Source organism: Bos javanicus, chromosome 22, assembly GCF_032452875.1.
Source record: "Bos javanicus breed banteng chromosome 22, ARS-OSU_banteng_1.0, whole genome shotgun sequence".
NCBI classification, from domain to species: Eukaryota; Metazoa; Chordata; class Mammalia; order Artiodactyla; family Bovidae; genus Bos; species Bos javanicus.
Genome location: NC_083889.1, coordinates 4439827 through 4453679, shown reverse-complemented (window position 1 = coordinate 4453679; position 13853 = coordinate 4439827). Strand labels below are relative to the sequence as shown.

Below are 13853 nucleotides of genomic sequence, written 5' to 3'. Positions count from 1 at the left end.
GCTCCCTATCCTGAACCCCCCTCCCACCTCCCTCCCCATACCATCCCTCTGGGTCATCCCAGTGCACCAGCCCCAAGCTTCCTGTATCCTGCATCGAACCTGGACTGGCAATTCATTTCTTATATGATATTATACATGTTTTAATGCCATTCTCCCCCTTAAACAGCAAACTATGTCAACACTTGTAAGAAATGTGATAGACAAACATTTAATATTTTAATATAGAAGCAGCCGAAACAATAAAATTGATCAAATTCAGGGTTTTAAAAATCTAACCAGATGGAACATAACCCAATTACCTAGTTTGAGCCAAAACAGGCCAAACTAGCCCCTCTAGTTCTACTCAGTTCAAAGGACTCCTCAAGCTCTGATCTGGGCATCTCTCCTCAAGTGGAATGGATCAGTCCCTTCTCTTACCCCATCCTCTGGCCCCTTCATTACTCTTCTTCTGCTGTATGTTTATCCCTCACCCCAGAAATATATTCCTGGGTCTGCTTTACAGTCAAGAATATTTTCTTAATAAAGAAAAAATATTAAATGTCTACTAGTGTAAAGCACTTGAGTTAACATCAGATAAACCAGGCTTTGGGCTTCCCAGGTGGCTCAGTGTTAAAGAATCTGCCTGCCAAACAGGAGACACAGGTTTGATCCCTGAAGATCCTCTGGAGAAGGAAATGGCAACACACTCCAGTACTCTTTTTTTTTTTTAATTTTTTTACTGAAGGATAATTGCTTTACAGAATTTTGCTGTTTTCTGTCAAACTTCAACATGAATCAGCCATAGCGATACATATATCCCCTCCGTTTTGAACCTCCCTCCCATCTCCCACCCCATCCCATCCCTCTAGATTGATACTGAGCCCCTGTTTGAGTATCCTTGCCTGGGAAATCTCATGTAGAGAGGAGCGTTACAGTCCATAGGGTCGCAAAACAGTCAGACACAACTGACTAAAAAGCAGCAGCAGAGACGAAAACTTAAGAGTATGCCATCTTTTGTGCCTCCAATCACTGAACTACACAGATTGTCTACCATGTCATTGAGATTTTGCTATCTTTGGCCTTAATCTAGGATTGCTGAAATGTTTTTCACTGCGGTAGATATTCTTTTATGATTTTGAGATTCATAACCCCTTTGTAACCACAAAAGGAATTCAAGTCACTTCTTTGAATTAGGTACCTGTAGCAACTGATTTTCTAAGTGGTACTTTTCAGCCTAAAAGAAGTTCTCAGAGCAAGACACCTTCTCCGGTATCTCAGGAATGTAAGGAACAAAAAACATTATCACATCTCACTAAGTTTCCATGGCTTCTTCAGACCATTCAGTGGACGGATACCAGACAGAAGGAGAAAAAAAACAAATCTGTAATTCCTCTTATTGAGGCTTTTTAGCAAACTGCCTTTTCTTCTGGACCCAGCTCTTCATGTGCAACTCAAAACAGCAAAAATTAAAAGAAAGTCATTCTACAGAGTAGTTTTTGAAGAAAGATGGTTTCTCTAAAGAAAGTTTCTATAAACATACTACCTTTCCTTTATAACAAGAGAAGCACTTATGATGTGCTCAGATGCTCAGTCATGTCTGACTCTTTGCAAGCCCATTTTTACTACACGGGATCTTCCCAACACAAGGACTGAACCTGTGTCTCTTATGTCTCCTGCACTGGCACAGGGATTCTTTACCACTTGCACCATCTGGGCAGCCCTGCTGTTTATATGTACTAATTGGGCTTCCTAGGTGTTGCTAGCGGAGAAGGCGATGGCACCCCACTCCAGTACTCTTGCCTGGAAAATTCCGTGGATGGAGGAGCCTGGTGGGCTGCAGTCCATGGGGTCGCTGAGGGTCGGACACGACTGAGCGACTTCTCTTTCACTTTTCACTTTTCACTTTCATGCATTGGAGAAGGAAATGGCAACCCACTCCAGTGTTCTTGCCTAGAGGATCCCAGGGACGGGGGAGCCTGGTGGGCTGCCATCTATGGGGTCGCACAGAGTCGGACACGACTGAAGAGACTTAGCAGCAGCAGCAGCAGCAGATGCTGCTAGTGGTAAAAAAAAAAAAAAACCCACCTGTGAATGGAGGAGATGGATGAGATGCAGTTTCTATCCTTGGGTTTGGAAGACCCTCTGGAGAAGGGCATGGTAACCCACTCCAGTATTCTTGCCTGGAGAATCCCACGGACAGAGGAGCCTGGTAGGCTATAGGCCGTAGGGTCACAAAGAGTTGGACACGACTGAAGCGACTTAGCACGCATGCAAATAAAAAACAAAGTATGCGGTTTACTGAAAGTGGTGGCCAAATATTTCTATTCTTCCAAAAGCTAGAATAAGTATTGAAGTGAGCAACTGCATCTCAAAGAGGAAGGCTTCAAGTGTACTAAAGGTATGGCACACTTAAGCCAACAGAGAGTGCTCATCTTATTTAGCAAATAAAGAAGAAACATGGTCCTCCAAGCTGGGAATGGAGGGAAACACATGTAGAGGAAGAGTTATGGGATTCCCTTCTGATTTCCTCTCCTAGAGTTTTTTCCTCTCGATCCAACAACAAAAAATTATGACTTAGTATAACTACCTACACCTAAAGAGCACTTACATATACCAGGAACATCCCACAGACTCTACATAGTACAACGTATGTAGTCCACAGCCACCTTACAATGACAGCACACAAAGGAACTATGCTTATCTCCATGTTGCCTATGAGAATTGAGTCACAGAGAGGTTAAGTAATTTTCCCTAAATCACATGTCTAGGAAGTGGCAGAACTAAATCCTGGAATCAATCAGCTCACTTACTATGTGTCTGAGCAATTTCCATAAATTCTGTAGCTCTCAGCCTCCTCATCTGCAAAATGGAACAGTGCTTTTTCACTAAGAGCACTTTGGGAATACAGTGAAATAATCCATAATGCACTAAGCACTACGGTCGGCTTACAGTATCCCCTACTTCATTCTCCCCAGAAAAGAAGTGCTTACTGATAGAAAGTGAGGACATAAGAACACAGACATTTCTTGCCTCTATCTCTCCCAGCTTTACTGAGATTTAATTAACACGTGATGTGTACATTTAGCTTAGGTGTGCAAAGTGTCAGTTTCATACATGTATATATTGGGGTCATTACCTCCACAGTGTTAGCAATTACCTCCTCTAACCGTACCTTTTAGGAGATACTGGTGTCAAAAAGTGAATCTGAAGTAGTCACATACAAAGAGTAACCAGAGAAACACCACAGACAGACAGGAAACAGACAGACAGACAGAATCTGGAAATGTTTACATCCTAAAGTTAAAACAGTACACCCAAAGGCAAAAAAGTACTTTCACTGCAGAAGCCAAATGAATATAAAATAAATCTGCTAAATCCAGAATGAATGTGTTTCTGTGCCAAACCTAAGGCAGCAAGAGATTAACAATGTAAACACAACAGCTTGATAAAAATTTTCTGAACAGGTATGAGAAGTCAAAGGGAGAAGCTCTTGGTGCTATTGATAAAGGACTTCACCCAGCCATCAGGGAGAAAAGGCATAAATATTTATTCAAATTGCAGTTCAAATCAATGGAAAGGTTAATGAGTCCATTCTGCTGATGGCACAGGCCCTGCAGCCCGCATGCAGGACAAGGACAGAACCTGCAGAACTTCACAGAGAAAGAAACCTTTGCCAGGGCTCGAGCTGTGTTAGTGAAAGACAATAGGTCTAATGGCCAGTTGTGGAATTAATCAATTGTAACAACCAACAGGATGTGTGGTATTCTAATACATTTTGTATTTTGTATTATTTTTGCTTCTTTTAATTTTCATAACCCATTACTTAGAAAAAAATCTGGAGATAGGAGCAATGGAAAGGACGAGGTAGACTCGAGAGATAATTTAAAATTTATGAGAAAGAAAACGATACATGCTGTTTTGAACACTGACTTGTATCCAAAGAAAGCTTTTTAAATTTAAACATTTTAAAATTTACAAAGAGGAACACACTATGTAAAATATTTCTGTATGGAATCATTGTAGTTGGTTTCTACTTTCACTTAATAACTATTTACTGGTTGAATGTATTAAGACACAGTGTGGTTGAGAAACCACAGTTTCAATGTATTGAAACTCAATTCAGCGTATCTATATTAAACATTTCTTATGTTTAAATGCTGGTACTGGAGGACATATAAGGATTAAAAAAGGCATAATTCTGCCATCCAGTGGGATAAGGTAAGTCCCAAGGCTACATGTCACAGAGACTCAATACAGAATAAAATGATTTGATAAACTGCAGTGAAAGTTAAGAGAAGAGAAATTGAAGATCAGAAAAATCTGCATGAAAAATGCTACATCTATATTTGAGCGACATTTCTTTGAGAAATGAGGGTAGCAAGGGATCCCAGGGTCTGTGAACTGGAGGTGCAAAGATATGTCATGAGATCACTACAAGAAGTTCGAAATCATCCATGCTTTTACAGTTGTTTTACCTAAAATAATGACTGCCTGATGAAGATAGCTGTCTTGGTCCAATCAGAATTATGACCAGTATTTACGAATCTGGGAGCCACTACAGCAAATTTCAGGTAAGCATTTATCTGCTGTGCTACTCTTTCTAACCCTGCTAGAAAACTGTTGAGCTCCAGCTGAGATACTTCATTAACTGGAGGCCATTCTAGAATGAGATATGGCAACAATGTGAAAAGCTTGGAAACTGAAGGGTGGTCTTAACCTCACTATAAGGGAGGTATATCTTACAGTCCATGTACCAGATAAGTCCATCAATGACGGCACTTTATAGATTTCAAAAGTGAAATTGTATTTCCAGCCTAGAGGCTGGATGTTGATTCTTATGATGCAAACAAATGCTACTTATAGTAGGATTATCTACCTTTTCCTACCAGTACTTTTGTGGAACTGTACAAAATCTGTGCAACATTTCTGTAAAGAAGGCATTATAAACATTGAATGGACTCATTAGGTTCCTTGATGAACCCAGAAAGAGACTAAATAACTTGCCTATGTTCAAAAGTAACAAGAGACAGAACCAAAACTCAAACCAAGACCAATTGGGGAGAAGATAGTTTTCTCTATAGAATATGTTCTCTAGCCAATTAAGTTCACAGAGGCAAAGGAGCATACCCTCCAGTGGACTCTCATAGAAAGCACACATAAAGCAAATGGACACTGCTCTTTTCTTCACCATCCTAAAGTGAAAGTGAAAGTTGCTCAGTCGTGTCCAACTCTTTGCAACCCCATGGACTATACAGTGCATGGAATTCTCCAGGTGAGAATACTGAAGTGGGTAGCCTTTCCCTTCTCCAGGGGATCTTGCCATCCCAGGAATCGAACCCAAGTCTCCCGCATTGCAGGTGGATTCTTCAGCAGCTGAGCCACCAGGAAAGCCCAGGAATACTGGAGTGGGTAGCCTGTCTCTTCTCCAGTGGATCTTTCCAACCCGTGAATCGAATCAGGGTCTCCTGCATTGCAGGTGGATTCTTTACCAACTGAGCTACCAGGGAAGATTCAGCATGCTAAGTGCAACAAAAGGCATAACGCTGTTCCTGGGATGAGAAAATGCTTGGGATGTGAAAGGATGTAGAAAATAGTAAGTTGTGTCTTTTCAAAATAAATTACAGGAGACATTGCATCTTAAATTGTTATAACTCTTACATGAATTCATTGGGTTAAAATCATAATCATTTATTAAGGATAACTAGGTAACTATTTCCTTAGAGATCTTTCATATTAGGTTAAGAGGAAATAAGCTTAAAAGAATCATGATTTGGGGATTCCAAAAGAGGAGACTTTACCATCCGTGAAAATTTAAAAAAATATGTGAAACTTAATAGTGTGTAGTATTCAATTAGTTATTGATACATGATATTATTTATTATTATATTAGTGTGATTATTTACGCCGACTAGCAAACCTGGAGGTCTGTAAGATGCATTCTACAAGGTGAGTAGAACACTGAAGTACAGTACGATTAGGAGAAAAGCACTATGTGGAATCAGCAGAGACCAAAAGAAGGGCACAGGACAGTGCTTATGATGGTAACGGAGCTCCCAAAGGAAGGCAGTGCCAAAGAATGCTCAAGCTACCACACAATTGCACTCATCTCACACGCCAGCAAAGTAACACTCAAAATTCTCCAAGCCAGGATTCAAACGTACATGACCCATGAACTTCCAGATGTTCAAGCTGGATTTAGAAAAAGCAGAGGAACCAGAGATCAAATTGCCAACATCCGTTGGATGGTAGAAAAAGCAAGAGTGTTCCAGAAAAACATCTATTTTTATTTTACTGACTAAACCAAAGGCTTTGACTGTGTGGATCATGACAAACAGTGGAAAATTCTTCAAGAGATAGAAATACCAGACCACCTTACCTGCCTCCTAAGAAATCTGTATGCAGGTCAGGAAACAACAGTTAGAACTGGACATGAAAGAGCAGACTGGTTCCAAACTGGGAAAGGAGTACGTCAACGCTGTATATTGTCACACTGTTTATTTAACTTATATGCAGAGTACATCATGAGAAACACTGGGCTGAATCAAGATTGCTGGGAGAAATATCAATAACCTCAGATACACAGATGATACCACCCTATGGCAGAAAGAGGAGAAGAACTAAAGAGCTTCTTGATGAAATTGAAAAAAGAGAGTGAAAAAGTTGGCTTAAAACTAAACATTCAAAAATTAAGATCATGGCATCTGGTCCCATCACTTCATGGCAAATAGATAGGGAAACAATGGAAATAGTGAGAAACTTTATTTTTTGGGCTCTAAACTCTCTGCAGATGGTGACTGCAGCCATGAAATCTGCTTGATCTTTGGAAGAAAAGCTATGACCAACCTAGACAGCTTATTAAAAAGCAAAGACATTACTTTGCCAACAAAGGTCCACCTAGTCAAAGTTATGGTTTTTCCAGTGGTCATGTATGGATGTCAGGGTTGGACTATCAAGAGATCTGAGCACTAAAGAATTGATGCTTTAGAACTGTGGTGTTGGAGAAGACTCTTGAGAGTCCCTTGGACTGCAAGGAGATTCAACCAGCCAGTCCTAAAGGACATCAGTCCTGAATATTCATTGGAAGGACTGATTCTGAAGCAGAAACTCCAATACATTGGGCACCTGATCCAAAGAACTGACTCATTGGAAAAGACCCTGATGCTGGGAAAGATTGAAGGTATGAGGAGAAGGGGACAACAGAGGATGAAATGGTAGGATGGCATCACTGACTCGATGGACGTGAGTTTGAGCAAGCTCTGGGAGTTGGTGACGGACAGGGAGGCCTGACGAGCTGCAGTCTGTGGCATCACAATGAGCTGGACACGACTGAGCAACCGAAATGAACTGAGGACACATCCATGGTTACCATTCTGGCTTTTGAATATTATCTTTAAACTCTCCCCAAGTTCTGACAGACTCACACGCCACTCCCAAATCACACAGTTCCGTTCCCAGAAACCCCGCACACCACACACACTGTGTATGGACTATGTTTTGACAAAGCATCCATATACTCAAACAATATACTATTTGCTAATAAAAAGATAAAGCATATGTTGAGAAGCATAACCATTGCCTCCGCATTCGAGAATGCAACATACCCACTATACCATAAGGAATCTATGTGCTTGCTTCCAATGTATGGTAGTGTAACCCCTTTAATAGAAGTGCATTCCTTAATCATTCCCCTTAAAATAGCTTCTAGAACACATCCAGTTTGTCTACCTAAGATCAGAAAGATGAGAGGACATTTTAAGCTTCATCGTTATTGTGGCTATCTCCTTTAGTCTTTTCTAATTATGAGAAGATGAAAAAATGTGAATCTTGAGTTTTACTCTAAATCAGGGACATTGTTTTATTTGTTAACTGTTTCCATGTTTGCGTCAGGACCTCTTTATACTCTTAACAAGTATTAAGAGTGCAAATAACTTTCGTTTACATAGGTTAAAGCTATTTACCATTTAAAAATCCAAAATTTTTAATGCTTCCTTAATAACTAATTTTAAAATACAGATGTAGAAAAGAAACACATGGTTTCTAGGAGAAAAGGGAATGAGGAGGGATAAGCTGGGTGATTGCGATCAACATATACACACTGCTATATATAAAATAGTTAACTAATAAGGACCTGCACTATAGCATAGGGAACTCTACTCAATACTCTGTAATGGTCTATGTGGGGAAAGAAGGTAAAAAAAGGAGTAAATGTGTATTATAACTGATTCACTTTGCTGTATACCTGAAAATAACACAACACTGTAAATCAGTTATACTCCAATATTTTTTTTTAAAAAAGACATCACATGATGCCATAGGTGGTATATTTTTTATAAAAATTTCAAAAACAAAATAAATAAGCACAGAGTGGCCTTGTTTTATATTTGTGCAAATCTCTGTAATTTGGGGCTTAATAGAAGACAGATTCTTGTATCTGCTTCTGCGTTCAATCTGTTGCCGTACTGTATATCATGTAGCCTCTGGGAAATTCAACTCTACACTCAGGAGAGAATCAGACTGAAAAAGGCAAATAATAAGCCCGTATTATGAAAATACGTTGACCTCGCAGACCACCAGAAAGGCGAAGAATGTCAGGGACCCCACAGGTCTCTGGATCACCATTTGGTTCAAATACACTACACTATCCTAAAGTGATTGCTCAGAAAAATAGGTTAGTTTCAATATTTCCTTCCTATACTTTTGTGCTTTGTTGAGAATGTTTAAATTAAAACCCCATTATCTTAAATATTGGTACAGTTTTGATTCTTTAGGATGTACCTTTATGAAAACAAGTAGGATCGGCTGAATCCTGTTAACCAACCAGTGATCTGTTCACAAGTACGACACAGGATTGCAATTCTATCCACGACTACAAAGGTTTTTCCTGTAGTCAAACTGTGTTTGCTTTCTCCCGGGAAACCTGTTAACTATTAACAATTGCTACACTACTTAGAGTGGGTAGCGCCTTTGTCTCCAGGGAAGTCAGGGAAACTTTGGAGAGAGTATAGGTTACCCCAGGTGTTCTCACCAGGAGCAAAAGAACTGGGATGCACACAGCCGACACCTGTCAATCACTGTTTTCCAGCTGCCCCCACCAGGGGGATGTGTCTTCCTAGATCCTCTAACTTTGGCTGTGCATCAGTAAACCAGCCCTCCTTCCCCCGTCCCAGTCTGAGGGCAAGCCATCTAGAAAGAGATGTAGGTGCTGACTGATGGAAGTCAGGCAAGCACCCAGGGAGGCTAACATCTGCTCTACCACCAAACAGTCAGAAATCAAATTGTTGAGTCTTTTACATTAGGCATTGCAATGACTCAACTAATACAACTGTTTCATCAGCCTCTATTCCAAAATAAGTTGCACTCACAGTTCAAGAGAAAATGGCCCTATTTACAGCCACCTGATCTTGCTACTTGCTGTAACAGTAATACATCTTCAATGGACAGATACATTTTTTAAATGCTTGAAAGTATTTTAATTCCATGAATAATAAGAAACACTCAAATCAGTAAGAATTTAATCAATTGAATAATACAAACATACAGTTGACCGTTGAACAATGTAGGTTTGAACCAGGAAGGTCCACTTATACTTAGAATTTTTTTAATAGTAAATTGAAGTACTGTCCTACTACACGGAGCTACGTGGGTGGCTCAGTGGTAAAGAATCTGCCTGCCAGGGCAGAACCACAGGTGGCAAGGTTGATCCCTGCATTAGAAAGATCCTCAGGAGGAGGAGGAAATGGCAATTCACTCCAGTATTCTTGCCAAGATAATTCCATGGACAGTGAGCCTGGCAGGCTACAGTCCATGGGGTTGCAAAGAGTCAGACATGACTGAGCATGCATGCAAAAAGTATCTACTACAGGATCTAAGGCGAATAAATCCATGGATATAGAACTGCAAATAGAAGGAATTAACATAGAGAGAGAACAAACAAGTTATACAAGGATTTTCAACTGGGAGAAGGAGTAGTGTCACAACCCTCAAGGGACAACTGTATATTAGGTTAACACTTAATAAACGTCGATAATTATCTCCCTGAGCTTTTGTTTTGTGTCTTGAGCCTATGCTTTCCTATGGCACTCAGCTATTCAGAGATTTAGGACACTCTTTATTTCATCAGAATAGGGCATCATATATGTTTTAGATTTAATCACCTAAAACTCAGGGGTGATACCTTCTTTATAAACTCTTTGAGCCCTTCTAAACACTAATGATCTTTTTTGTAAATAATAGGAATTATTGAAAGCAAGTATTAAGGTTAAGAGCTAAGAGATACATATTTGTATGAATTTAGATTTACAGTGTACAATTTTCTGGGCACATTTTATGGAAACAGATGGCTTGAAATAATATTTGACTTCATTAGGTCAAAACTAATGTTATCTATATATGCACTCGTATGTTAATAGCAGCACTGTTCACAGTAGCCAAGGCGTGGAAATAATCTTCTAAACATTCACTGATGGATCAATGGATAAAGCAGCTGTGGTGTGTGTGTATACACACACACACACACACACACACACACACACATGTATATATAAATGGAACACCATCCAGCCTTTAAAAGGAACAAAATAATGCCATTTGCAGCAACACAGATGCAACTAGAGATGATCATACTAGTGAAGTTAGTCAGAAACGGAAAGACAAACATCATATGATATCACTCATATGTGGAATCTAAAATATGACACAAATGAATGTATCTTCCAAACAGAAGCAGACTCAAAAGCATAGAGAACACACTTGTGGTTGCCAAAGGGAGGGGAAAGAAAGAGGGATGCGCTGGGAGCATGGGGTTGGCAGACATCAACTATTACATTTAGAATGGATAAATAACATGATCCTAGGGTGTAGCACAGGGAACTATATCCAATCTTTTGGGATAAACCATAGTGGAAAAGAATCTAAAAATAATGTATATATGTGTAGAACTCCATTTCCTCTAAGGCAAAAATTAGAGTGCTCACTTCAACAGCATATATACTAAAATTGAAATGATACAGAGAAGATTAGCACGGCCCTGTGCAAGGACGACACACACATTTGTGGAGCATTTCATATTTGTTCCCAGCAAGATCCTCTACGACCCGCCTCCTAGAGCAATGGAAATGAAAATAAACAAATACATAAGTGGGACCTAATTAAACATAAAAGGTTTTGCACAGCAAAGGAAACTATAAACAAGGTGAAAAGACAACCCTAAGAATGGGAGAAAATAATGGCAAGTGAAACAACTGAAAAGGATTAATTTCCAAACTATACAAGCAGCTCATACAACTCAACATCAGAAAAACAAGCAATTCAATCAAAAAGTGGCCAAAAGACCTAAACAGACATTGCTCCAAAGACAAACAGATGGCTAATAAACACATGGAAAGACGCTCAACATCGCTTATTATTAGAAATGCAAATCAAAACTACAAGGAGATATCACCTCACACTTGTCAGAATGGCCATCACCAAAAAAAATCTACAAACCAAATGCTGGAGAGGGTGTGGAGAAAAGGGAACTCTCTTGCACTGTTGGTGAGAAAATAAATTATACAGCCACTATGGAAGACCGTATGGAGATTTCTTAAAAATTTAGGAATAAAACTATCATACTACCCAGCAATACCACTTCTAGACATACACTCTAAGGAAACAAATATTGAAAAATACACATGTAACCAAATGTTCATTGCAGCACTATTTACAATAGCTAGGACATGGAAGCAACCTAAATGTCCATCAACAGATGAATGAATAAAGAAACTGTGGTGTGTGTATATATATATATATATATATATTCAATAGAACATCACTCAGCCATGAAAAGGAAGGTATCTGCATCACTGCTAATAAGGTAGATGAACCTAGAGCCTATTATACAGAGTGAAGTAAATCAGAAAAACAAATATCATATATTAATGCATATATATGGAATTTAGAAAGAGGGTACTAATCAACCTCCTTGCAGGGTAGCAATGGAGATGCAGACATAGTCAACTATACTTCAGTAATAAACAAAAATATTCTCTGATATATTAGCACTCATCTCCAAAGACTCTCTTTTTGGATATTTAATAGTTTTCAGTTCTAATATATCCTTGTGAGCAGGTATAAAGAAACTATTAAGTCAAAATAATTAACAACATAGCTTTTACTTTTTAACAAGCTGCTCAAATGATACAGACCTTTAAAAATAGGAGAAACAAAGACAATCTTCCAGAAGCTATTTATAATGTAATTTAGAAATAGTTTGAATGCTGTTCAGTTGAAATGATTTCCATAATTGTCTACTAGTTTTCTGTTGCTGTTGTAATAAATTTGCAAAATCAAGGGGGGTATAAAATGATACAACTGCACTATTTTATACTTTTATGGTTAAAAGGCTGACACAGATTCCACTGGGATAAAATCATGGTGTCAACAGTGCTGAGTTCCTTCCTTGTCCCCTCAAACTTTAGGGGAGAATCCAATTTCTTGCTTTTTTCAGTTCCCAGAGGCTGGCTGCCCACACTGCTTCATCTTCAAGCCTAGTGGTGGTGAGTCAGGTCCTTCTGTTGCCTCCCTCTGATCTCCTGTTCTGCCCCCACCTCCACTTTTAAGAACCCCTGTGATTATACTGGGTCCACTCAAATAATCCAGAATAATTTCTCTACTTTAAGATGAATGTATTTGCAACCTTAACCCTATTTGCAACCTTAATTTGTTTGCCGTATTCACCAGGAATGGGGATTAGGACTTAGAGATCTTTGGGGGATGAGGAGATGATTCTGTCTACCACAAGCTGATATTGATTCATTTAATAATTATCAATACTCTCATCTAAACAGGCATCAGTTTAGATGCTTAAAACACAAACAGCAAGGCTCAATCTTTACATTCAAAGACTTAATGTATTAACTGTTTGAAGGCACAGGGAAAGATAAACATGGAAATTCTTCTGTAGAAAAATGTACAATCTAATGGGACAGATGTCTTTGAAATATATGAATTCTAAAGAAAGATTGTAAACATGCCAATTTCCTTTGAAAGACTTCTTCTGAAATGAGAAATGACAAAAATAATAGTAAGCTAATTGATTCATCATTCATAGGCTTAAAGAGGTAAGAAATCAGAGGAAACAGCTATCAGATAAATCGTGCCTGGTTCAGAGCTTGCTTAGTGAGTGTTTTCATTTATATTTCTCTTAAAATATTTTTTTAAATTTTGCAGACTTCTCATTCCAAAGAATTAGATCATAAAAAATGATGTGTGCGTGACAAGCTTTCTTGATGGTTTCCGGCAAGGAGTGGCAAGAATCTAATTCACTCTACTATCCATGTATCCAAAAATTGGTTAGGATGTATTTTTAAATCAATCCTATTAAATGAATTTTAAGATTTGGAAGTGCACTAAGCACTTAATTATTCAGAGCCTGGTTTCTATGGCTTGTCTCTTAATTGGTCTTAAGCTACTCAACCCCCTCTGCTTGCGAATAGCACTCACAGACACTGATGGTTTAACTACTCATTAGTGATGCTGACAGAAGGCAAAGTCCAATATCAACTCAGGAATAAAATTAAGGCTTTGTGATTTATTTTGTAGGTCTTTTATTTATTTATTTATTTTTTGCTGCACCACAGGGCATGTGGGATCTTAGTCCCATGACCAGGGAGTGAATTCATGTCTTCTGCCGTGGAAGCACCGAGTCCTAACCACGGGACCACTAGGGTAGTCCCTTCTAAATCTTTACCGTGAAAACCTCAAGGCACAGCAATGTGAAGACCTGAGTGGAGTTATCATTTTGGATAAACATAGATGAAGATGGTCTGTACTTCTGGAGATGTATAGAAAACCTGTTCATCCTTCTTCTCAGTTCCATGACATTATGATTACTTCAG

At 39.0% G+C, this 13853-nt stretch overlaps 1 protein-coding gene and 1 non-coding gene across 9 annotated transcripts in view; one reads left to right on the top strand and one right to left on the bottom strand.

Moving 5' to 3' along the window:
- The window catches only part of RBMS3 (RNA binding motif single stranded interacting protein 3), an 809718-nt gene that overhangs the window by 255837 nt on the left and 540028 nt on the right, over positions 1-13853 (bottom strand). The gene's annotated exons all lie outside the window — the stretch shown is intronic.
- Positions 10945-11050, top strand: LOC133235801 (U6 spliceosomal RNA). Its single transcript, XR_009732665.1, has one exon. It is a non-coding gene; the product is annotated as a U6 spliceosomal RNA (small nuclear RNA).